At 46.8% G+C, this 27,570-nt stretch overlaps 1 pseudogene; it reads right to left on the minus strand.

Moving 5' to 3' along the window:
- Window positions 1-2,709: 2,709 nt before the first annotated feature.
- Window positions 2,710-6,398, minus strand: LOC123110963 (uncharacterized protein At4g06598-like; annotated as a pseudogene).
- Between the last annotated feature and the right edge of the window lie 21,172 nt (window positions 6,399-27,570).

Below are 27,570 nucleotides of genomic sequence, written 5' to 3' on the forward strand. Positions count from 1 at the left end.
GGCGGTCAGGTGATCAATGTGATCGCTCGTGAGGTCGGAGACGCTGCTCGGTGATGAAGTGGTCGAGCCACCGAGGCCACACGCGAACAGCCGGCGCGTGCACGCGGCAACGCCCGAGCAGGGCGCGAAGGTGCACAACACAACGCAGCCGACCAACGCAAGGGCCAGCAGCCTGATGCAACCGAGCAGGGTGGAGGTGTGGTTTGTGTACGACTCCCAATCGGATCACGGCGACAACGACCCGCGCAGAATGACTAGCGGACAACAACCATTCCAAGCAATAGCATGTCGCCGAGGCAACCTCATCAATGTAGGGGCTGGTGTAGTCGCTGTCGAAGTCGAACTAGAGGCGCACGAGGGTTGATGGGCGGCTGGCCACACAAACCAATCGTAAATCGGAAAATCAAAAAAGAAACGCAGATCAAATGACTAACGAGAAGGGAGAAAACTTGGATCGATGGACTAGGAAAAAAGACTCTTAAGACAACCGATAGATGCAATCAACAGAAGAACCCTAGCTACGGGTTGCGCAGCCCCTGATAGAGATCACGGAGATTGACCACCCTAGAGACGGGGCAGCACAGAAGTTATGGTGGAGCTAATTCAGGAACTTGTGACTGATACCAGGTAAGAGGATTAGAAAGGGATTGGTGTAATGCGGGGCATGCATTATTGAGCCTCAAGGACAAGTATATTTATAGTACAAAATTTGAAGGGTAAGAAGCCTCTTCTAGAGATAAGATAGGAATCGTATAGCAAAGAATACAGTCAATCTTAACAAATCCTAGCATACCATAATCTATACTAATTCAATTAAAGGAATACCACATTATCCATCCAGCTTGAGAAGGCTGTCTCTAACTGAGGATAGTTTCAGTGAGTGACATTAGCATCTAATATTGTGCATAACTGGATGCTAAACAGTTGCACAACTAAAAAATATCAGAAACCAAGAGTGTTCGAATCCTATTTGCTGAAGAAAACAAGTGAAACTGAACTACAACGAGTCGACAACACCTTACCTTTTCGATAAAGGGTGCTTTTTATTGACTCATAATGTAGCATCGAGGGATACAATCATAACGAGTACACACCCGGCCTCTGCATAACTAAGATGCACACAGCCAACTCAACACACACAAAACTATCACGCCGACAAAAAGCAAAGTCATACAAGACCGAAGCTATGTCTAGACAGATGAAAAAAAAAAACAAAGCACTGAAAGCACCGAGTGACGATATACATGCAGCGACCATCCGCGCCAACAATCTTTTGACAGCATAAAAATGACGAGAAGGGTTCTCCAAAAGCGACGCCTCCAACAAGGGAACGGCGTACAAGCGCCACCGTCGCCCAATCCAACCACCAAAGGTCAGACCGTGGGTTTTCACCCTAAAGATTAAATCCGAGCAAATTTCGAGCAACGCCATCAACAAGGTGACGACGCAAGAACGCCGCCATTGCCAGGTATAACCAACTAGGGCCATACCAGAGTTTTCACCCCGGAGCTCAAGACTGGGTACTCAATATACCACCCAATCGAAGTCGAATTATGATGTCTCCTCCACTTGCCTCGATCCCAATAGTTGCATACGCCTATGGTCCCAGGCGAGCAATGACCATATCTGTATAGGTTGGTTGACGAGACTCGACAAGAGCCACTCGCCACCACCCGAAGAAGTCTTTGACGGGGAGGATGGACAGCGACATCTCCAAATCCTGAGTTCGGGACACTTCGAAGGTCCTGCACCATCCTCGAAAGTGGCAGCCAAGCCTGATCTCCACGAGACTACAAAAGCACTCGCTTCCACTAGCTCCGTCGTCCTCACCTATTGATGCAAATCATACAGGTTGAAGCCTCTCAGGTGACTACCGTCCGGCCAATGACCGCCCAGCAGCTTGCTGGCCAGAAACATGGTGCCACCCGACATTACGCCCGAGCCCGAGCGATAGACCACCGTGACCGCGTCTGCCCGCCAAAGAAGCGAGTGATGGCCACGACCACTGCACTTGGCCACCGCCTCAACATCCAATCCATGGCGGGGAAGAGCGGAGCAATTCCCGTGCTCATGCCGAGGAATTGATGGCGCCCCGAGCTGTTGCTTCCATTGGAACCAATGGCGTGTCCATGAGTGGTGGCGGCAAGCACCATAGTGCCCTTCTGGCCACCCATAGCAATCCTTCCAATGGATCCAGCCTGACATGGAGCGCCGCCGCCGCCGCTGCATCTTCGGCCTTCACAGCATCAAGTCGCCACGAGCACCTCGCCACACGTCGCTCAAAGTGCCTTGGGAAGGGAACCCCGCCGCCGCCATCAGCCGCGCGGGCGAGCCCGGCGGCGGCGAGGGAAGAGCGCACAGGAACTGTCGAGAAAAACGGATCCAATCGCCGCCCGAGCCGCCCTCCCGGACGACGCGGGGGCCTTCCTAACTACCACGAGTCTGAAAAGAAAAACTGTCCCTACAACTAGCTTATTGAACATTAGGCGCACAGTTCTCCTGGGTGTGGCAGAATAATGGAAGGACCTGCTCACGTCCCATTCGTGAGCCAAACTAACAAGAAATGCAACACTAAATGAATGAATTACAACCGTGGTCTGCAAGAAAAGCATGGCCCTACGAATAGAAAAAAACCCAAACACCTCCGATTGGTCTAGCGTCAACAATGGGTATGCGCTTAGAGGTGACCGTCAGGTGCGAATTCCAAAATAAAATGAACATCCGATCCATTATTACCCTTTCCAGCATTATTCACCATGGGATTTGATACCAGGTTCATAGTCATCGCTCCCCTCATGATGTAACCAACAACCACAAGATAGTGATGCCACAGGGGATAGCAGGTTAAGCGAAACTCTTAGAATCACATGTTGGAAAGAGGCTTAAATGCGAAGGCCGGGGACGGCATCATGCCCTGAGTTTGACTCGTTGTGTTTCAGAGACATGCTTGCGAATTGTGAATCGAGGTCTCTGCTGTTACTACGATTGTGGGCAGGAGTCTGCTGCTGAAGTATGTGCTGTTGTTGCTGCTGCTGCTGTGGAACAATGATCTAAGACGACCTATTTCCCGCTCAAACATCTCCTGTTGCACTGCAGCATTGGAGGAAAAAACTTCAAACCTTGTTTCTTCATAGACAAACTAGGTGAAATATATAACATTTCCCCACAAAGATGGAAAAGAAAGAAAACATATGAAAGATTTCTGATGACTATTATCACGGAACTACAAATATATGGTTTAATTGCATTCGTTCTTGACAGACCAATTTCTTAGCTGGTGGTCACTGTATGTTAGCAGATCAGTGGGTTACACTATTTACAGCATATGAGCATTGCATATGGACATACACTATCTAAGACATGTCTCCCTGTATTTTATCCTATATTCTGAATAATAAAGGCATCGTCATCATGTAAACCAAACACACCCTAACAGAAGGAGGTAAGCTTAAGCCAATGCCTCACCATTCACTTGACTATGTGTGCAGTAGGAACTAGGAACTATGATTAGTGTAGCAAAACATGGTTTCCTAATGTCAAAACTCCATTCTCAAGTCAATACAAACAATTTGCGTACAGCTTGCGTTGAGAATGAAAAGTCGTGTTTAACAAACTAATTTATGCAACACAAGTAAATACTCCCTCCGTCTCAAAATAAGTGTCTTGAACTTAGTATAAATTTGTACTAAAGCTAGTACAAAGTTGAGACACTTATTTTGGGACGGAGGGAGTACAGAGTAGTAAGCAAAGTAAAAGAAGCCCTCGAGTTTTGCAATGATAACACAATCTGCAACAACTGATCCCATCCCTTTTTAAAACTATTGTCCAACCGCATATTTCCTGCCCATCACAAAGATTGTCTTTTTATCCAATATCGAACACATATCGAGATTAAAGTAGCCTGACTGCAATTATGCAAAATTAGAGAATCTAAATACAAAAGTATAGAACATAGGGAGTTCATAAGGAAATCATCAAAAGAAAGCCCGACGGGAAAAGTTACTTGCACTGGAAACTGGGGTATTATAAAAGCCAGAAGGGCACATACAAACTCACCACGTTTTATTACATGCTCCTGAGATAAACTCTCAAGCCGCTGTTTCAAGGATTTGTTCTCCAGGTCTAACATGATATTTTGTTGACCAAGAAAATCCATTTCAGCTGAAACTTCTATCCCTTGTGTCTGCAAAAATTAAACAGATTGAGCATTTCTCGTATATGTTTAACGTAACGCTAACTTCTGGCAGAGAAGAATGATCCAGTTCACTTCAGTAACCTGTAAGGCTTGAACTCTTTTCTCGAGCTCTGCAATGTATTGGAGCTTCCGGACACGAGACCTCTGAGCATATTGCCTGTATGAACATTTAAAATAAAATGATAAATGTGAAACTTCAAGGTTTATCAGTAATTCAGTATATTAAAATTTGAACACTAGACATGATGTCCTGCCATCTTTTCAATAAAGTTCATCCTCTCTGCGGAGACAGAAACCATAACATTTCTATACGCTCACCAATTTGGTTTAGATGTGCACTCATATAGAATTATAGATATACACCTACTGTGTAACTGTGCACTAACATTGAAAATGATCACACAAGTATGCCGCATGTAAAGTTCCTTTAAGACTTCAACTTAAATAGCTAGAAATTTGGACTTGCTGCTTTGTGTAATCACAGATGCCGCAACCAAAACACAAGTCAAAGCCTACATGTATGCCGCAGTAACTGTGCACACATATAGCTAAGCAGTAGATGCACATTTGTCGCCTTCTAGTCATGTTTAGTAGCACTTATTTGTGTCGGTTACTCAGACAGTATATCAGAGCGGGAAAAAAGTCAAGCTTGTGTGTGTCTGGAAATTGGTGTGTGCAACTATGAGCCAATCTTCACCAAATGTAGCTTGCAGACTCGCCACCGGCACCGCTGCATCGCTACCTTGTTAGGTAGCACTTATTGAACTCTATCAATTGCTTAAACAACTGAACATCATAACCACACATTCATACTAAAATGCAGTATAAGTACATGGCTATGTGCACCTTATAGATTCACAAGACAGTGAGAGCATGATAGATTTTAAATGTAGGCAACGCAAGGGTTGGTGATGAGCTTAAGTGTAGCAACTCAAAGGCCTATTCCAACCATAATTCATTGCTAATTATCAGGATTGGTGTTTCATGAACATGAAATTCTATGAAATCAACATGATTCTTGTAAGTGATGGTGATGGGCAAAAAAACGATTAAACTAACTGTTTGGCGCGTTTGGTGTCTGCTTCTGATTGAGAGTGCCTTTAGGTGTTCGTCACTCTCATTTCGTGCTGCTCCAACCATGATCTGATTATGAGATGCATCACCATATCCTTTCATGTCTGCCCCATTCAGCATGACAACATGATGCCCACCATTCTTCTCCCTCACTGGCAGCGGCATGCTATCCCTCACAGGAAGTGGAATGCCACCACCCTGCAGGAACATCTGTCTGGGATCCCACGGCGGGCCCTGCCCCTGCGGTCGCCCAAATGAGCTCGGCTCCCGGAAAAACTCTGGTGTGCGGCCCCAGGAACCAACTTGTCCTCCTGTCCTTATTCCATCAAGCACATTGCCACACATGCCAGCAGAAGCAGCGGCGGTGGTACCGTCAAACAACGTGAACGAGTCGCTGGAAGACCTGCGATGCCCTGGACGGCCGTAAGGCCGCGCCGGTGAGTCGGGCTCGTCGAGCAAGTCATCAAGTCACGAAGGCTGCTCGTCGACGAGGACGCTCTCCGACGAAGTGCGCTGGTGGCCTTGCCTGTGGTGAGCTTCCCGCGGCCTCCCGATCGGGCCGACCTCGGCTTGCGGCGACGGCGACGGCGACGCCGCCGAGAACGGGATGCGCGGCGGAAGCAATGCCTGCTTCTGGAGCCTCCCGTTCGCTATCATGGCTGACTTGACCAAACTGCACAAACTGCAGAACAAATGACAGGAATGAAAAATTGAGATTTGGAAGAAAAAAAAAACACCAAAAACTACATCACGAAAAAATTATAGAATTCAGGTCGGATTCCAGGGGCTCAAGGGGCAGATCTCGCCTACAAAGCCCCTAGGTGCGAATAATCGAATTGGCAAATTCGCATCAAGGATGCCGAGGATGCCACATCTGTGCGCCACAAGCATCGACTGCTCCCAAGAACTGCTCAATGTTTACATTGAAACGGCCTTGAAAACAAATCGACTCTTAACACGATTTTGCAAAGAAAAAAAAAGATTTTCCCAGACATGAATGAACGACAGGTCACAAAAGCGGATGGTAAGAGAGTGGAAGTCGATTGAGAATTGCGCAGATAGAACCATTTCGAGACCGAGGAATCCGTACAAAACATGAAATAGCCTTACAGAATCGGAATCAAATGGAACAACGAATTACCAATTGGGCGCGACACCAGTGCGTGGCCGGCCTCTTAAATTGCTGGAGCAAAATCCTGATTCTAACTCCTAATCTTGGGAGCGATTGGATTCGGAGCTTCAGCCACGATGACGGGAGAGGATAAAAAGGCGAAACAAATTTTACGAGGAGAGACAAATCAAATAAGCCGAGTTAAAAATATTTATAACGGCAACAAACTTTCGACTTTAAACGGCTACGATTGGATCTTGGCTTAGGGGGCAGTGTAGAGACTTCAGTTTAGGCCGTGCAACTCTCGATGCATTGCTCTCGTGCATTAGGCATGTACATATGATGTACAAGACGGGATCACAACCTCAACTATACAAAAAAACTAAAAGGTGGGCATACGATAACCCCCACCCCCGCCGCGCACGTGCAATCTAAGCGTCGCCAGAGACACAGAGACTGGAACGAAACTCCTCAAAGGTGAAAGTAGGTCGTCCCTTAGTCATCACATGGGCGAACTGATGTGTGGTCGGAACATGAAGAACCCGAATGCGTCCAAAGGCTACCTGTTCGCGCACAAAGTGGATGTCAAGCTCGATGTGCTTCGTCGGTGATGATGAACGGGGTTGGCGGAAAGATGCACCGCGGAGATGTTGTCACAGTAGACAACCGTGGCATGTGAGATGTCGTGATGCAACTCCTGAAGTAACTGTCGAAGCCAAGTGCACTCAGCGGCTGCGTTAGCCACTGCTCGGTACTCGGCCTCCGCGCTAGAGTGCGACACTGTAGGTTGTTGCTTGGATGACCATGAGACGAGGGAGGGACCGAGGTAGACGCAATAGCCGGAAGTGGAGTGATGTGTGTTGGGAAAGCCAGCCCAATCAGCATCAGAATAGGCCACCATATTCATAGAGGTGGACGCCGCGAGGGTGGGTCCGAGGGACATCGTTCCATGGATATATCGGAGAATCCGTTTCACGAGCGTCCAATGAGAGTCACGAGGGGCGTGCATACGGAGACACACCTGCTGGACATCATACTGCAAGTCTGGTCGGGTGAGCGTCAGATACTGGAGAGCACCAACAATAGACCGGTAGAATGGGGCGTACGACGCTGGCAAACCCTCGAGAGCTAAAACCTTGGCCTTCGTGTCAACAGGAGTAGCGACAGGATGGCAGTTGAGCATACCGGCATGCTCAAGTAGCTCATGCGCACACTTTTGCTGACGAAGAAAGAAGCCATCGGGTCGCCGAGTGACTTCAGTGCCAAGGAAGTAATGTAGAGCACCCAAATCCTTGATGGCATCACGTAGCCGGAGAGTAATCTGTTGAAGAAGGGCAGCGGATGATAGAGGCGAGGGTGTCCTGATCTTTCGATGAGATGATAACTATCGATTTGGTGAAGCCAACTTTGACGATCCGACTACAAACACGCACGACGTTGCGCCCTACCATCGCTAAACCAATCTCCTGAGGTTACTGATGATGCTGGAAGCACGATCATCCTGACCACAAAGTTCTATTCCTGTATGCAATCGAAGAACAAGCAAGAATATGAAGATGAGGGAAAAAGAAAAGTTCAAGAATATGAAGATAAGGGAAAAAGAAAAGTTCTATTCCCATACACCTGCAATTAGACATGACACAAAAGTCTGTGAAGTATTTTTGTCCTGGATAACATAAGTAAATTATTGCACAGTTAGGATTAGAAATCACCTCACAGATATGCATGTATGCAATATTTTTGGTCGTATCCAAGGTAGTCATGTCCTCATCATCCTCCCCTTCTTGAAAACAAAGCTTTCATCGGCGTTGCTTAATCTGAAATGTGACTAATAACAGAGACGAAGTGTACATGTTATATATGTATATGTCATCCATTTTTATTTCCCCGGTTTTTGCACATATGACACATGTATACATGAGTAAATTTCATATGTCATAAAATAAAAAGCCAAAATATTAACACAAGAAGTAGAAAGCATGGAAATATTGCAACTCAGTTTGCACATATAAGAAGCTTTTCTTCATATTAAAAGATTGACAATGTTCATTATTAAACCATCTCAATATTGGTGAATAAACTTTAATTGCTTCAAATTTACATGCTACAACATGCTTAAATAAGCAAACATGCAACAAGTCATTTGACACAGAATCATCACCAATATTAGAGGTCATATCAATATGATTAAGCATTGGCACAAATTTTTTTAAACATATTTGATCCAAATCTGATTTATTCTGTGGTTCACATTGTTCTTTCTCAGTTAATTCAATAGGTGCACTCAACATTGTTGATACTGCATTTGTTTGATCACATGGCAAAGTCAAATGATCAACATAGTCCTCTAAAATAGGTGTTGTGATCAAAGTAGTGGGTAGGTCATCACATGGTGCATTGAAATTGACAAGGCATTCATCATACTCATGTGGAGGTGGAAGATCAGCACCTTTATCATTACCTTTTATGATCAACTCAGATGATGTAGGCACTCTCGATGGTGATGTGTCACACGGTGGAGGTGATGTAGTCCTGACAACTACGCATATGGTTGTCATAGTATGCCTAGTAGTTGAAGAAACAACCGTATCAACTCTTGGAATGTGCACCATGTGCTTGTTCTCCTTGTGGGCAACACGTCGTTTTATTTCCTGTTTAGCTTGGCAAGCAAGACGAAACAAATGGTCCATAGGATAACACTCTTCATGAATTAGTATCTTATTAATATCACGGTTGAATCCTCCCCAAAATAAAACCATAAGATTTTCTTCACTTTCTTCTAAAATTGAGTGCAACAAAGTAGTTTGTAAATCATCATAATGTTTTGTTATGGTGTTAGTGTCTTATTTTAAATGTTGTAATTTTTTAATCATGCCAGGAGTATAATAAACATCAATGAATATATCTCTCATGAAAAGTTTTAAATCATCCCAAGTAGTAGGTATAAAATCAGGGTTTAACCGACAATATTCACTCCACCAAACTAAAGCAAAGCTACTGAAAGTACTAACCACAGCTTGAAATTTTCCACGCTCATCAAAATTATGGGAAGCAAATATATCATTTATTTCGTACTCCCATTCAATATATAAATCTGGCCTAAACGACCATTAAAGGATGGCATGGAAACATTAACCTGATTATGCGCATTCTGATGTCGTTGCTCCTCTCGTGACGGTTATTATGTTTTCTTAGGTGGTGGAAAGTCTCCCCCGATCGATGATGCCCAAGAACCAACAACTCTAGAACCTGCCATAATTAGTAGAAAACAAGAAATAAAATTCGAGAATAACATTCCTATGAACTACTAGGATGTGATGGTAAAATGCTCATAGTATAGCAAATATCAATGGCTTACAGGTTCTTACCATGCAGTAGGTGGTGACTGGCAACCAGCGGTGTCAAATAACTCCAAAGATTGAGTAAAGCGATGGCCATGGGAACGTACTTATGCACAGTGTAGAAATATGTGAACCTTGGAAGGCTTAAATATATGGTAGCAATAGATTAGCAATAATCAATTCAGAGATGCAACGTTGAATAAACGCTCAACGATGGTATTATGATGGTCCTAGGATAGACCGGAGTAGAGGTGCGAGTCTAGAACACTAATGAGGTCATGGCATAGCACAACTAGCATCAATAAAGGATATGAAGTAGCTTTGGACAGCAAGATATAAGTGAAGATCACAATGTCAGTAAAGATAATGATGATAAACAACTGCCAAGCAGGATATACCAACAACTCTCTCTCTCCAACTTTCCTCTAGAAAAGTTTGTGCCAATTTTATGACAATTTTTCTCAAGAATGGCACTAACTCAAGCTTTCACACGCAAAAAGAATTACTCAATTCCGAGTTGATATGAGGAGTAAAAAATCTAAAACTAGGCTGAAAAACTGGAATAAGGTGTGTTCGCGAACTTCAGAGGGCAAAAAGACCTATTTAGAAGCCGATTTTTAGGTGTCAAATATTGAACATGCTTCTGCAACTATTCAGATACAGCTCATCACTAGCTTTAATTTGAGTACTCGAGGGGCCAAAACGGACTTCGTATGAGGAAGATATGCCTGTTTTATTGAACAGTGCACAAAACATATTCCAATCCAAATTCAGCTACGAGATTGAGTCTAGATAGATCCGAATTTTGTTTGACCGTCAAGATGATGTCGTCAACATAGAGCAACAAGTAAGCACTCATGTCGCCATGGTGATAGACGAACAACGAGGCATCTGAGCGAGTGACACAGAAGCACAATGTCTGAAGAAAACCAACGATACGCTGGTACCAGGCGCGAGGTGCTTGCTTGAGGCCGTAGAGAGACCGAGACAGCAAGCACACAAGGGCAGGATGAGTGGCGTCGATGAAACAGTGGGTTGCTCATAGTAAACCCGCTCCGCAAGGTGACCATGAAGAAAAGCATTGGAGACATCCATCTGATGAATTGGCCAGCCGCGAGAGACCACCAGCTGGAGAACGGTACAGATCATGCCCGGTTTGACAACTAGTGCAAACTTCTCGGTGAAGTCAACTCCAGTGCGCTGTCGAAAACCATGGACCACCTAGTGAGCCTTATAGCGCTCAAGAGTGCCATCCGAGCGGGTCTTGTGATGAAAGACCCACTTGCCGCTGATGACGTTGGCGCGAGGAGGCCGAGGAACCAGTGTCCAAGTGCGGTTCCCCTGGAGAGCATTGAACTATTCCTGCATCACAGCAAGCTAGTGAGGATAACAAAGGGCTGCCCAGATGTAGGAATCGGTGACGGCTCGACGGTGGAGGCAACGAGGAGATACTCATGCTGGAGTACCACAGGCTCAGGAGGTGGACGCCGGCCCTGGCCCGTGTTAGAGGGCGAGACAGCAACTCTGGGACCGCGGCAAGCATAGGTGGTGAAGACGACTCTGCCTCGGTGGAGGACGGCGAGGCGGCAGAGGCCCCGGCCGCGCCCGAGGCCAAGGAGGGGATGGACGACGCGGGAGCGCCCGACGTAGCCGGAAAGGATGGCTCGGGGGACTCCGAGGGCTCCAACTCGGTGTCTGCCCCGGAGCCCGAACCACGGGGCGTCGAGGGGGCACGACCGGAGTCAGGGGCCGCAGGTCGACCCACGGCGCGAGGAGCGCCAGAGCCTGGGGGCGGTCCGAGGACAGAATGAGGTCGTCCACCAGATGATAGAGTCGAAGGTTCGTTGGTTGCCGGCAGCGGGTACCTGCTGAAACGGAAACACCTTCTCATCAAAGTAAACATGTCGTGAGGTGAACACCTAGTGTGAGACAGGATCGTAGCAGCGATATCCTTTGGTATTAGGTGGGTAGCCAAGAAATATGTAGGCAACTGAGCGAGGTTCAAGCTTATGAGGCGGAGGCGGCGATGCTAGGATAGCAGAGGCAACCGAAAATGTGAAGCTCATCATAAGAGGGAGGTGCACCAAGATAAGATGATGAGGTGCAAAGTTTTCGTGAGTGCGGAGAATGTTAATGAGTGATGCAGTGGCAAGTGCGTCAGGCCAGAAGCGCGGAGGCACATTGGCATGGAAGAGAAGCATACAGACGCAGTCGTTAAGAGTGAATGTGTTCAGCGCGACTGTTCTGTTGCGAAGTATAGGGGCAAGTGAGACGAAATGTCATGGCATGTGTGGTGAGAAGAGTGCGAATAGCCAGGTTGTCAAACTCCTTCTGTCTGTTTGTAACGCTAGAATGGGATGCCCAAATTGCATGAAAACATAGGAGTTGAAAGCAGCAAGAGTAGATATAGCATCAGACTTGCACTGCAACGGAAAGGTCCATACATAATGCGCAAAATCGTCAAGAATAACAAGATAGTAGAGATAGCCCGTATTACTTGCAACTGGAGAGGTCCATACATCACTGTGAATTAACTCAAACGGGTACGACGCAACGTGAGAGGAATCCCTAAACAGAAGTCGAGTGTGCTTGCCGAGACGACAAGCATGACAAGAGTGATCATCGTTCTTATTACATGTGAATGAAAAAATCCAAAGTATATGACAAAGGTGCCGGGGTTGGCATGACCCAAGAAAGCATGCCAAAGGTCCACACTGGTGGCTAGGGCGACAAGAGCGGCAGAGGTGGTGGAGGCGGTGGAGTGGTCCAGGTAGAGCTACTAGGGGCTGTCACATCGGGGGAGCACCATCCCGGTGCGAGCGTCCTTGACAGAGAAACCAAACTCGTCAAACTCAAAGGCAACAGGATTTTCACGTGTAAAAGAATGAACGAAAACAAGATTTGTAATAAGATTAGGGGAGACTAAGGTGTTAGATAATGACAGTGGAGTAGATGTAGAAGGAAAAGATGCATGTCCTATGTGAGTAATGGGAAGGAAGGAACTATCAATGACGGTGATACGAGTAGAGATGTGGACGGGATAGGAGGTGTGGAGATTACCGGGATGAGCGGTCTTGTGAGCTGTAGCTCTGGTGTCCATGTACTAGTCACTGCCGCCGGTGTAGTTGGACGGGGTGGGAGCGGAGTGCAGAGCTGCCAGCAAGGCCGGGTCCCAAGGCGCGAGGGGAAGTGCGGGGACCAACGACTGTGGCGGCGCCGTCAGGGGCAGCAGCGACAACCCTCCATGTCACGGCGGCTGTCCATAGGAGAGAGGCCCATAGGGCACCACATAGGCCTGCAGCGCGGGGTAAAATGCATGATGCAAGGGAGGCCGCGTGCCGAGGATGCCAGGATCAGGAGCACGTGGAACCGGCATGGAATAAGCATGCACGACGCCGGTCCACGGGTTCTGGCCGGCGTACCATGGGGTCGGCTGAAGCTGCTATGGTGGATGGGCGGCTCCACCCTGAGCGCGTGGGGTGGCTGCTGCTTGCGCCCACCAAGCCGACCCTTGCGGCGTCCCCCGTTGGCAGTCGGGGTCGGCTGCTATGGCAGGAAGGGGGCTGGCGCCTGCAAGAAGGCCGGCGGGGGCAGGAGGGCCGACGCGGGGCGCTGCTAAGGCGGCGCCAAGCCACCGCGGGTGCCGGTGGTGAGGGCGGTGTGAGTGGCCCGGGTTCGCGCCATCTTTATCCGTCGCTCCTTGAGCTTTAGGTACACCACACCTTAGCATAGGTTGGCTCTGGGATGAGGGTAAGGTTGGAGGCGACGTTCCCAAAGTCTTCGTTGAGACCGGCGGTGAGGGTGCTGATGAGGAGCTGGTCGCCGACCATCGCACCAAGATCGAGCTCATCGGCAAGCTTTTTGAGGCGCATGAAAAAATCATCGATAGATGAACCAAGCTGCTGGCACTCGTAAAACTCACCGTGAAGGAGGACCTTGCGCTGAAGTTTGTTATTGGTGAAGAGGCCATTGAGCTTGGTCCAGATAGCGTAGGCGTCGCCCTTGTCGTACACTGAAGGAAATATGCCCTAGAGGCAATAATAAAGTTGTTATTTTATATTTCCTTGTTCATGATAAATGTTTATTATTCATGCTAGAATTGTATTAACCGGAAACTTGATACATGTGTGAATACATAGACAAAACAATGTGTCCCTAGTATGCCTCTACTTGACTAGCTCGTTGATCAAAGATGGTTAAGTTTCCTAGCCATGGACATGAGTTGTCATTTGATAACGGGATCATATCATTAGTGGAATGATGTGATGGACAAGACCCATCCTTTAGCTTAGCATAATGATCGTTCTGTTTTATTGCTACTGCTTTCTTCGTGTCAAATATATATTCCTCCGACTATGAGATTATGCACCTCCCGGACACTAGAGGAATGCCTTGTTTGCTATCAAATGTCACAATGTAACTGGGTGATTATAAAGATGCTCTACAGGTATCTCCAAAGGTGTTTTTTGGGTTGGCATAGATTGAGATTAGGATTTGTCACTCGGAGTATCAGAGAGGTATCTCTGGGCCCTCTCAGTAATGCACATCATATGAAGCCTTGCAAGCAATGTGACTAATGAGTTAGTTGCGGGATGATGCACTATGGAACGAGTAAAGAGACTTGCCGGTAATGAGATTGAACTAGGTATGAAGATACCGACAATCAAATCTCGGGGAAGTAACATACCGGTGACAAAGGGAACAACTATATTGACATTACGGTTCGACCGATAAAGATCTTCGTAGAATATGTGGGAACCAATATGAGCATCCAGGTTCCGCTATTGGTTATTTACCAGAGAGGTGTCTCGGTCATGTCTACATAGTTCTCGAACTCGTAGGGTCCGCATGCTTAACGTTCGATGACGACAGGTATTATATGAGTTATGTGTTTTGGTGACCGACGGTTGTTTGGAGTACCAGATGAGATCACGGACATGGCGAGGAGTCTTGAAATGGTCGAGAGGTAAAGATTTATATATTGGAAGGTTACATTCGGACACCAGAATGGTTTCGGGAAGTTTCAGATGTTTTCCAGAGTACGGGGGGTTACCAGAACTCCCTGGGGAAGTAATGGGCCAACATGGGCCATAGGGGAGAGAGAGGGGAGCCCACAAGGGGCTGCGCGCGCGCCCCCCATGGGTTGTCTGAATTAGACAAGGGGAAGGGGCGCAACCCCCCTTTCCTTTCCCCCTCTCCCTCTCCTTCCCTCTCTCCACCTCCATGAGAAGGAAAAAAGGTGGAGTGAATCCTACTAGGAGTGGAGTCCTAGTAGGACTCCCTCCCTTGGCGTGCCCCCTTGGTGGCCGGCCTCCTCCTCTCCTTTATATACGGGGGCAGGGGGCACCCAAAAGGCATAACAATTGTCTTAGCCGTGTGCGGTGCCCCCCTCCACCATTTACTCCTCCGATAGTATCATGGTAGTGCTTAGGTGAAGCCATGCACGGATCACATCACCAACACTGTCATCACGCCATCGTGCTGACGGAACTCATCAACTCCATTGACACTCTACTGGATCAAGAGTTCGAGGGACGTCATCGAGCCGAACGTGTGCAGAACTCGGAGGTGTCGTACGTTCGATACTTGATCGGTTGACTCGAGAAGACGTTCAACTACATCAACCGCGTTAAGTTAACATCGCCGCTTTCGGTCTACGAGGGTACGTGCACACACTCTATGCATCTCCTATATAGCAACAATGGCATCCGAGCTAGGTCTATGCGTAGATGATATGCACGAGTAGAACTCAAAGAGTTGTGGGCGCTGATCGTCATACTGCTTACCACCAATGTCTTATTTTGATTCAGCGGTATTATTGGATGAAGCGGCCCAGACCAACCTTACATGACCACGTCCATGAGACCGGTTCCACCGACAGACATGCAACTAGTTTTGCATAAAGGTGGCTGGCAGATGTCTGTTTCTCCAACTTTAGTTGCATCAAATTTGACTGCAGTCGGTCCTTGTGAAGGTTAAAACAGCAAACTTGATAAATCACCGTTGTGGTTTTTTGTGCCGTTGGTTTGTACGGTTCATACTAGCAGCCCGTAGCAGCCACGTAAAACTTGCAACAAACAAAGTAGAGGACGTCTAACTTGTTTTTGCAGGGCATGTTGTGATGTGATATGGTCAAGACATGATGTGATATAAAGATTGGTGTATGAGATGATCACATTTTGTAAAAGTTATCGGCAACTGGCAGGAGCCATATGGTTGTCACTTTATTGTATGAAATACAAGCGCTATGTAATTGCTTTACTCTATCACTAAGCGGTAGCGATAGTCGTAGAAGCAATGGTTGGCGAGACGACCACAACGCTACGATGGAGATCAAGGTGTCAAGCTGGCGACGACGGAGATCATGTCGTTGCTTCGGTGATGGAGATCATGAGCACAAGATGATGATGTCCATATCATGTCACATATTTGGATTGCATGTGATGTTTATCTTTTATGCATCTTATTTTGCTTAGTACGGTGGGAGCATTATAAGATGACCCCTTACTAAATTTCAAGGTATAAGTATTCTCCCCGAGTATGCACCGTTGCGAAAGTTCTTCGTGCTAAGACACCACGTGATGACCAGGTGTGATAGGCTCTATGTTCAAATACAATGGGTGCAAGCCAGATTTGCACACGCGGAATACTCAGGTTAAACTTGACGAGCCTAGCATATACAGATATGGCCTTGGAACACTGGAGACAGAAAGGTCGAACATGAATCATATAGTAGATATGATCACCATAGTGATGTTCACCATTGAAGACTACTCCATCTCACGTGATGATCGGACATGGTTTAGTTTATTTGGATCACGTATCATTTAGATGACTAGAGGGATGTCTATCTAAGTGGGAGTCCTTAAGTAATATGATTAATTGAACTAAATTTATCATGGACTTAGTCCTAATAGTTTTTTGCATATCTATGTTGTAGATCAATGGCCCGTGCTACCGTTCCTTTGAATTTTAATGCATTCCTAGAGAAAGCTAAGTTGAAAGATTATGGCAACAACTACACAGATTGGGTCTGTAACTTGAGGATTATCCTCAGTGTTGCACAGAAGAATTATGTCCTTGATGCACTGCTCGGTGCAAGGCCTGCTGCAGGAGCAGAAGCTGACATTGTGAACGCCTGGCAAGCTCGTTCTGATGACTACTCGTTAGTTCAGTGTGCCATTCTTTACGGCTTAGAATCGGGACTTCAAAGATGTTTTGAACGTCATGGACCATATGAGATGTTCCAGGAGTTGAAGTTGATATTTCAAGCAAATGCCCGAGTTGAGAGATATGAAGTCTTCAACAAGTTCTATAGCTGCAAGATGGAGGAGAACAATTTTGTTAGTGAGCACATACTTAGAATGTCTGGGTACCATAATCACTTGATTCAGCTGGGAGTTAATCTTCCAGATAATTGTGTCATTGATAGAGTTCTTCAATCACTGCCACCAAGCTACAAAGGCTTCTTGATGAACTACAATATGCAAGGGATGGAAAAGACTATTCCCGAGCTCTTCGCGATGCTAAAGGCCGCAGAGGTAGAAATCAAGAAGGAGCATCAAGTGTTGATGGTTAAAAAGACCACTAGTTTCAAGAAGAAGGGCAAGGGTAAAAAGAAGGGGAACTTCAAAAAGACTGACAAGCAAGTTGTCACTCCTGGGAAGAAACCCAAGTTTGGACCCCAAGCCTGAAACTGAGAGCTTCTACTGCAAAGGGACTGGTCACTGGAAGCAGAACTGCCCCAAGTATTTGGTGGATAACATGGATGGCAAGGTGGTATATTTGATATACATGTTATTGATGTGTACCTTACTAATTCTCGTAGTAGTGCCTGGGTATTTGATACCGGTTTGGTTGCTCATATTTGTAACTCGAAGCAGGGACTACGGATTAAATGAAGATTGGCTAAGGACGAGGTGACGATGCGCGTCGGAAATGGTTCCAAGGTTGATGTGATCGCCGTCGGCACGCTACCTCTACATCTACCTTCGGGATTAGTTCTAGACCTGAATAATTGTTATTTGGTGCCAGCGTTGAGCATGAACATTATATCTGGATCTTGTTTAGTGTAAGACGGTTATTCATTTAAATCAGAGAATAATGGTTGTTCTATTTATATGAGTAATATCTTTTATGGTCATCCACGCTTGAAGAGTGGTCTATTTCTGTTGAATCTTGATTGTGATGATACACATATTCATAATATTAATGCCAAAAGATGCAAAGTTGATAATGATAGTGCAACTTATTTGTGGCACCGCCGTTTGGGTCATATCGGTGTAAAGCGCATGAAGAAACTCCATAAAGATGGACTTTTGGAATCACTTGATTATGAATCATTTGATACTTGCGAACTGTGCCTTATGGGCAAGATGACTAAAACTTCGTTCTCCGGAACAATGGAACGAGCTAGTGACTTAATGGAAATAATACATACCGATGTATGTGGTCCAATGAGTGTTGATGCTCGTGGCGGGTATCATTATTTTATGACCTTCACAGATGATTTGAGCATATATGGGTATATCTACTTAATGAAACACAAGTATGAAACATTTGAAAAGTTCAAAGAATTTTAGAGTGAAGTGGAGAATCATCGTAACAAGAAAATAAAGTTTCTATGATCTGATCATGGAGGAGAATATTTGAGTTACGAGTTTGCCTTCATTTAAAACAATGTGGAATAGTTTCGCAGCTCACGCCACCTGGAACACCACAACGTAATGGTGTGTCCGAACGTTGTAACCGCACTTGATTGGATATGGTGCGATCTATGATGTCTCTTACCGATTTACCACTATTGTTTTGGGGTTATGCATTAGAGACAACTGCATTCACTTTAAACAGGGCACCGTCAAAGTTCGTGGAGACGACACCGTATGAACTATGGTTTGGCAACAAACCTAAGCTGTCATTTGTTAAAGTTTGGGGATGCGATGCTTATGTCAAAAGGCTTCAGCCCGATAAGCTCGAACCCAAATCGGAGAAATGTGTCTTCATAGGATACCCTAAGGAAACAATTGGGTACACCTTCTACCACAAGTCCGAAGGCAATATTTTTGTTGCTAAGAACGAAACCTTTCTAGAGATGGAGTTTCTCTCGAAAGAAGTGAGTGGAAGGAAAGTAGAACTTGATGAGGTAATTGTACTTGCTCTCAATTTGGAAAGTAGCTCATCCGAGAAATCTATTCCCATGATGCCTACACCAACTAGAGAGGAAGTTAATGATAAAGATCATGATACTATAGATCAAGTTGCTACAGAACCTCATAGCTTTGGCAGAGCACGACCCGCACAAGAGTGGTACGGTAATCCTGTTCTGGAAGTCATGTTACTTGACCATGACGAGCCTACGAACTATGAAGAAGCTATAATGAGCCCAAATTCTGATAAATGGCTTGAAGCCATGAAATCTGAGATAGGATCCATGTATGAGAACAAAGTGTGGACTTTGGTGGATCTGCCCGATGATCGGTGACCCATAGAGAATAAATGGATCTTCAAGAAGAAGACTGATGCTTATGGTAATGTTACTATCTATAAAGCTTGACTTGTTGCAAAGGGTATTCAACAAGTTCAAGGAGTTGACTACGATGAGGTGTTCTCACCTGTAGCGATGCTTAGGTCTGTCCGAATCATGTTAGCAATTGCCGCATTTTATGATTATGAAATCTGGCAAATGGATGTCAAAACTGCATTCCTTAATGGATTTCTTAAAGAAGAGTTGTATATGATGCAACCAGAAGGTTTTGTCGATCCTAAAGGTGCTAACAAAGTGCGCAAGCTCCAGTGATCCATTTATGGACTGGTGCAAGCGTATCGGAGTTGGAATATATGCTTTGATGAGGTGATCAAAGCATATGGTTTTATACAGAGTTTTCGAGAAGCCTGTATTTACAAGAAAGTGAGTGGGAGCTCTATAGCATTTCTAATATTATATGTGGATGACATATTGTTGATTGGAAATGATGTATAATTTCTGAATAGCATAAAAGGATATTTGAACAAGAGTTTTTCAATGAAAGACCTCGGTGAAGTTGCTTATATATTGGGCATCAAGATCTATAGAGATAGATCAAGCCACTTGATAGGACTTTCACAAAGCACATACCTCGATAAAGTTTTGAAGAAGTTCAAAATGGATCAGTCAAAGAAAGGGTTCTTGCCTGTGTTACAAGGTGTGAAGTTGAGTCAAACTCAATGCCCGACCACTTCAGAAGATAGAGAGAAAATCGAAGTCATTCCCTATGCTTCAACCATAGGTTCTATCATGTATGCTATGCTGTGTACCAGACCTGATGTGTGCCTTGCTATAAGTTTAGCAGGGAGGTACCAAAGAAATCTAGGAGTGGATCACTGGACAGCGGTCAAGAACATCCTAAAGTACCTGAAAAGGACTAGGGATATGTTTCTCGTTTATGGAGGTGACAAAGAGCTTGTCGTAAATGGTTACGTCAATGCTAGCTTTGACACTGATCTGGATGACTCTAAGTCACAATTCGGATACGCATTTTTATTGAATTGTGGAGTTGTCAGTTGGTGCAGTTCCAAGCAGAGCATCATGGCGGCATCTACGTGTGAAGCGGAGTACATAGCTGCTTCAGAAGGAGCAAATGAAGGAGTCTGGATGAAGGAGTTCATATCCGATATAGGTGTAATACCTAGTGCATCGGGTCTAATGAAAATCTTTTGTGACAATACTGGAGCAATTGCCTTGGCGAAGGAATCCAGATTTCACAAAAAGACCAAACACATCAATAGACGCTTCAACTCCATCCGAGATTTGGTCAAGGAGGGAGACATAGAGATTTGCAAAATACATACGGATCTGAATGTTGCAGACCCGTTGACTAAGCCTCTTCCATGAGCAAAACATGATCAACACCAAGACTCCATGGGTGTTAGATTCATTACAATGTAATCTAGATTGTTGACTCTAGTGCAAGTGGGAGACTGAAGAAAATATGCCCTAGAGGCAATAATAAAGTTGTTATTTTATATTTACTTATTCATGATAAATGTTTATTATTCATGCTAGAATTGTATTAACCGGAAACTTGATACAGTGTGAATACATAGACAAAACAACATGTCCCTAGTATGCCTCTACTTGACCAGCTCGTTGATCAAAGATGGTTAAGTTTCCTAGCCATGGACATGAGTAGTCATTTGATAATAGGATCACATCATTAGTGGAATGATGTGATGGACAAGACCCATCCGTTAGCTTAGCATAGTGATCGTTTAGTTTTATTGCTACTGCTTTCTTCGTGTCAAATATATATTCCTCCGACTATGAGATTATGCAACCCCCGGACACTGGAGGAATGCTTTGTGTGCTATCAACCGTCACAACGTAACTAGGTGATTATAAAGATGCTCTAGAGGTATCCCCGAAGGTGTTTGTTGGTTTGGCATAGATCGAGATTACGATTTGTCACTCTGAGTATCAGAGAGGTATCTCTGGGCCCTCTCGGTAATGCACATCATATGAAGCCTTGCAAGCAATGTGACTAATGAGTTAGTTGCGGGATGATGCACTACGGAACGAGTAAAGATACTTCCTGGTAACGAGATTGAACTAGGTATGAAGATACCGACGATCGAATCTCGGGCAAGTAACATACCGATGACAAACGGAATAACTATATTGACATTACGGTTTGACTGATAAAGATCTTCATAGAATATGTGGGAACCAATATGAGCATCCAGGTTCCGCTATTGGTTATTAACCAGAGAGGTGTCTCAGTCATGTCTACATAGTTCTTGAACCCGTAGGGTCGGCACGCTTAACGTTCGATGACGATAGATATTATATGAGTTATGTATTTTGGTGACCGACGGTTGTTCGAAGTCCCAGATGAGATCACAGACATGACGAGGAGTCTTGAAATGGCCGAGAGGTAAAGATTGATATATTGGAAGGATACATTCGGACACCGGAATGGTTATGGGAAGTTTCGGATGTTTTTCGGAGTACGGGGAGGTTACCGGAACCCCCCCGGGGAAGTAATGGGCCAACATGGGCTATAGGGGAGAGAGAGGGGAGCCCACAAGGGGTGGTGCGCGTACCCCCCATGGGCTGTCCGAATTGGACAAGGGGAAGGGGTGCCGCCCCCCTTTCCTTTCGCCCTCTCCCTCTCCTTCCCCCTCTTTCCACCTCCATGAGAAGGAAAAGGAGGGGGGCGAATCCTACTAGGATTGGAGTCCTAGTAGGACTCCCTCCTTGGCGCGCCCCCTTGGTGGCTGGCCTCCTCCTCTCCTCCTTTATATACGGGGGCGGGGGGGCACCCCAAAGGCATAATAATTGTTTTAGCCATATGCGGTGCCCCCCTCCACCGTTTACTCCTCCGATAGTATCATCGTAGTGCTTAGGAGAAGCCCTGCACGGATCACATCACCAACACCGCTATCACGCCGTCATGCTGATGGAACTCATCAACTCCATCGACACTCTGCTGGATCAAGAGTTCGAGGGACGTCATCGAGCTGAACGTGTGCAGAACTCAGAGGTGCCGTACGTTCGATACTTGATCGACTGACTCGAGAAGATATTTGACTACATCAACCGCGTTAAGTTAACAATTCCGCTTTTGGTCTATGAGGGCACGTGGACACACTCTCCCCCTCTTGTTGCTATGCATCTCCTAGATAGATCTTGCGTGAGCGTAGGAAATTTTTTGAAATTGCATGCTATGTTTCCCAACACACCACCGTGTGGAGGAGGTCCTTGGAAATGGTGAGGTAGAACCAGTAGATGATGGTGGTGTCGAGGATCATCGAATCCTCATCGTTCACCATGATACGAGTGTGCACGATGCCATCAACGTGACTGTGCAGAAGGTACTCATGGAACACCAAGGAGAAGTACCACTTCTAGGCAGACTAGGAGGCGGTGGACTGATCAAGGACCACCGGAACTCCGTCGAAGATGTTGAGATCGCGCACGAGGGTGACGTCCGGACCGGCGAACGGGTTTCTGCCAGAGGAGATCAAGGATCCCGGGGAGGCCATGGCAGCGGGACGGGTTGGTGGGAGGGAGGGCGGCTACTATTGCAAAAGGTAGCGGCGACGGTGGGAGAGGGTGGAGTGGGGGCGGCGGCTGCAGGGAGGGAGGGTGGTATCGGCGGCTAGGGTTAGGAGGCGGAAGCGATGGAGGGGGGCGGCGGCGACACGAAGCGGCGGCGGCAGCGGCAGCGGTGTGTTGCGGCAGCGGTGTGTTGCGGCGGCGGGATGTGGCGGCGATGGCTAGGGTAAGATCGTAGGGAAAACTGATGCCATGTAGAGACTTAGGTTTAGGCCGTGCAATTCTCAATGCATCGATCGGGTGCACTAGGAAATATATGATGTACAATATGGGGCCACAACCTGAACTATAAGGAAAACTAGGAGGTGGGCCTATGACACAATATACATGCACAAACATATTCAATAGACAGATTGATCGATTTATGCCCGTTGGATTGGCAGTCCAATCGGTGAAGTGGGGTAGCGGTATTGCAAAATGCTTGGATCGAATAACTTCAAACCTAGTCTCTACTGCCAAGTAAAATGCATAATCCCCCCTAATCTTGTTTGTTAGGTCAAAAAGGTTCTCGTACTGAGGAAGTGAGGAAGTGTATCTCTTGAGTATAATGTTTATTTAGGAACATAGGGTAGCGTATGATTTATTATACCTTGCCTTGTACTCCAAGATGATTATGTTATATATATGCCCATGAGGCTTAGGCAATAAACATCAATTTCACCAAATCCCCTCTATCCCTTCTAACATGGTAGCAGCCTAACTGATCCAAACCTTAGCCATCGCCCACCGCTTCCACCCCGCGCGCCGCCCCAGCGGTGGTCGACCTCCATGACTGCCGCCGGGGGCTGCGCCGCCCGTACCTAGGGTTCGCCCGCTGGTCGTGTTGACCGGTTGCCCTAGAGAGTCTTTTTCCTGATCCTTGATCTGGGGTTTTTTCTCTCTCTCTTTCCGGTTGTTTTGAGCGGTGTTTACCTAATGGTTTTCCGATCTAAGATCGGTTTGCGTTGCCCATCGCCGCCATTGACCCCGCGCCTCTACTCCGGCACTGGCGCGACCACCCGGCATCCACTCCGACCAAGTGGCCTCGCATGACACGCCAGCCCTTTTGACCGTCGCCCGCGTGTCTGCAGCCCATCACCCTGCGCCGGCAGTCGCCGCCTTGCTCCGACCAGGACTCCATCATCCATCGCCTTCGCCGCGTAATGGCGGCCCCGTCGCCGGCTGCCTTGGCCCGGCTACTCACCGATCGCGGCCCCTTCGTCGGCTACCTCGGGCTTGCTAGTTGCGGCCTCGTCGCCGCCTGCATCGGCTTTGCAGGCTGCCTTGGCTAGATGCGTCAGACTCGTCGGCTTCATCCTGGACTCCGCCGCCACCCCGCCTCAACCAAGCAGCATCCCCGACCATGCGCGCGATCGGACTAAGCACCCGCCCGCCCGCGATCCGCCTAATCTACACCGTGCAACTGATCTGACCCGTCGGTTGTGCGCGCCTCTGAAGATCCCGTGAAGACTGTCCCCGAGTATAGCACAACCCTTCAGCAATTGAGCAATGGGCTGCCGCTGCATCGCCTCATCGGGCCGCAGCGCCGCCGCCCCGTGGTTCTCCCCGCGGCTTGACCGACTCGTGCGTTCTCGCTGCGTTGCCCCTTCAGGCCATAGTAACGCGACATGCGGTCCCCGCCACCGCCCCGAGGTCATCCCTGTAGTTTGCACCGACCCACGCTCCGCCTTTGCGCTGCCCCTTAGGGCCGTAGCGCCGCGGTCCCCCACCATCGCTTCGACCCAACTACTGTCGTTGCGTCGCCCCTTCAGGCCATAGTGCTGCGGCCCGCGGTCCAGTCTGCCGTCCCCGCGTGTTGACTTCACTTGGTATGTGTCGCGCCGTGTTGCTTGGTGTAGGAACGCCACTGTCCACACCAATCTTCGTCACGCTGTTGGGTTCTCCTCGCCTACTTCGAGCATCGCTGCTGCACCCCTAACGAAGCCGCCATCGCCGCTGTAAGGCCGTGACCGTTGCTCTTCTACGGCGCCACTTCAGCTCGCTCACCTGAGTCATGCCGCCAGTCCACCCCCTTTGTCTTCATCCAGCACCAGCTCGTTGCTAGCGTTGCCGTCATCTCCCCTGAGAACTTCGTCTACTCCGACAACCGTTGGCGATATCGGCCCCTCACCGCTTGGCGCCGCAACCGTCTTTGAGTTCTTCTCTACTGGCTCTTATGACTCCTCGGCATGACGTACAGCTCGTGCAGGTCCATCGTCTATGCATGCCCGGTGCTGGCAACACCGATGTGTGCCTTCGTCCATGACGTCTTCCCGGGCCTGGCGAGCCTGGTGCGGCGCTTCATCAACTTCGTCTTCATACGCACGCCTGATGCTGGCAACACCGATGCATGCCTTCATCCTTGATGTATCCCCGGGATTGGCAACCCCGGCGTAACGCGTCGTCAACAAGGTCTTCTTCCCGGCGTACCACTACTTCGACACCACTGCGCCCGTGACTACCTCGGCTCCTCCTTGCGCTTGCGGCTCCACTGCAACTTTCTCGATACCGGCTACCCCGACTCAACATCGACCATGGCGTGCTTCGCATGGCTACACCACCCTATGCTCTTGGCTACCTCGACAATGGCACAAAGGGCTACCACCTTGCTTGAGCAACATAGTTGGTTCACCTCCAGCCCCAACTTCCGCAATGCATTGACCGTTATGATTGTGTGTGTGTGGGGGGGGGGGGGTCCGTCGGCTTAACTTTGGATTCTTTTTCAGTCTCAACATCTGCGTCGCTTCCATTGTGACTACGTGGGGGACTTGAGTATAAAGTTTATTAAGGAAACTTAGGGGAGCGTAGGATTTATTCTACCTATACTCTTCCTCCAAGATGATCATGTACTTCTGATGTCTACTACACAACCTTCTTCTTGTAGACATTGTTGGGCCTCCAAGTGCAGAGGTTTGTAGAACAGTAGACAATTTCCCTCAAGTGGATGACCTAAGATTTATCAATCCGTGGGAGGCGTAGGATGAAGATTGTCTCTCTCAAACAACCCTGCACCCAAATAACAAAGAGTCTCTTGTGTCCCAAACACACCCAATACAATGGTAAATTGTATATGTGCACTAGTTCGGCGAAGAGATGGTGATACAAGTGCAATATGGATGGTAGATATAGGTTTTTGTAATCTGAAAATATAAAAACAGCAAGGTAGCAAGTGGTAAAAGTGAGCGTAAACGGTATTGCAATGGTAGAAAACAAGGCCTAGGATTCATACTTTCACTAATGCAAGTTCTCTCAACAATAATAACATAACTGGATCATATAACTATCCCTCAACATGCAACAACGAGTCACTCCAAAGTCACTAATAGCAAAGAACAAACGAAGAGATTATTGTAGGGTACGAAACCACCTCAAAGTTATCCTTTCTGATCGATCTATTCAAGATTCCATAGTAAAATAACATGAAGCTACTCTTTCCGTTCGATCTATCATAAGGTTCATACTAGAATAACACCTTAAGACACAAATCAACCAAAACCCTAATGTCACCTATATACTCCAATGTCACCTCAAGTATCCGTGGGTATGATTATACAATATGCATCACAAAATCTCAGATTCATCTATTCAACCAACACAAAGTACTTCAAAGAGTGCCCCAAAGTTTCTACCGAAGAGCCAAGACAAAAAATTGTGCCAACCCCTATGCATAAGTTCACAAGGTGAACCCGCAAGTTGATCACCAAAACATACATCAAGTAGATCACGTGAATATCCCGTTGTCATCACAGATAAGCACATGCAAGACATACATCAAGTGTTCTCAAATCCTTAAAGACTCAATCCAATAAGATAACTTCAAAGGGAAAACTCAATCCATTACAAGAGAGTAGAGGTGGAGAAACATCATAAGATCCAACTATAATAGCAAAGCTCGCGATACATCAAGATCGTGCCAAGTCAAGAACACGAGAGAGAGAGAGAGAGAGAGAGAGAGATCAAACACATAGCTACTGGCACATACCCTCATCCCCGAGGGTGAACTACTCCCTCCTCGTCATGGAGAGCGCCGGGATGATGAAGATGGCCACCGGTGAGGGATCCCCCCTCCGGCAGGGTGCCGGAACAGGGTCCCGATTGGTTTTTGGTGGCTACCGAGGCTTGCGGCGGCGGAACTCCCGATCTATTGTGCTCCTGGATGTTTTTGGGGTATATGGATATATATATAGGTGAAAGAAGTCGGTTAGGGGAGCCACGAGGGGCCCATGAGGGTGGGGGCGTGCCCAGGGGGTAGGGTGCACCTTGGACCCATGTGGCCACCTCGAAGCTTCACTGACGTCTATTCCAAGTCTCTTGGATTGCTTCCGTTCCAAAAATAACTCTCCCAAAGGTTTCATTCCGTTTGGACTCAGTTTGATATTCCTTTTCGTCAAAACACTAAAATAGGCAAGAAAACAACAATTTGGACTGGGACTCTAGTTAATAGGTTAGTCCCAAAAATAATATAAAAGTGTATAGTAAAGCCCATTATAATCCAAAACAGGTAATATAATAGCATGGAACAATCAAAAATTATAGATACGTTGGAGACGTATCAAGCATCCCCAAGCTTAATTCCTGCTCGTCCTCGAGTAGGTAAACGATAAAAACAAAATTTTTGATGTGGAATGCTACCTAGCATATTTCTCAATGTAATTTTATTTATTGTGGCATGAATGTTTAGATCCAAAAGATTCAAGATAAAAGTTTAATATTGACATAAGATTAATAATACTTTAAGCATGCTAACAAGTAATCATGTCTTATCAAAATAACATAG

Source organism: Triticum aestivum, chromosome 5B (assembly GCF_018294505.1).
Source record: "Triticum aestivum cultivar Chinese Spring chromosome 5B, IWGSC CS RefSeq v2.1, whole genome shotgun sequence".
Classification (NCBI taxonomy): domain Eukaryota; kingdom Viridiplantae; phylum Streptophyta; class Magnoliopsida; order Poales; family Poaceae; genus Triticum; species Triticum aestivum.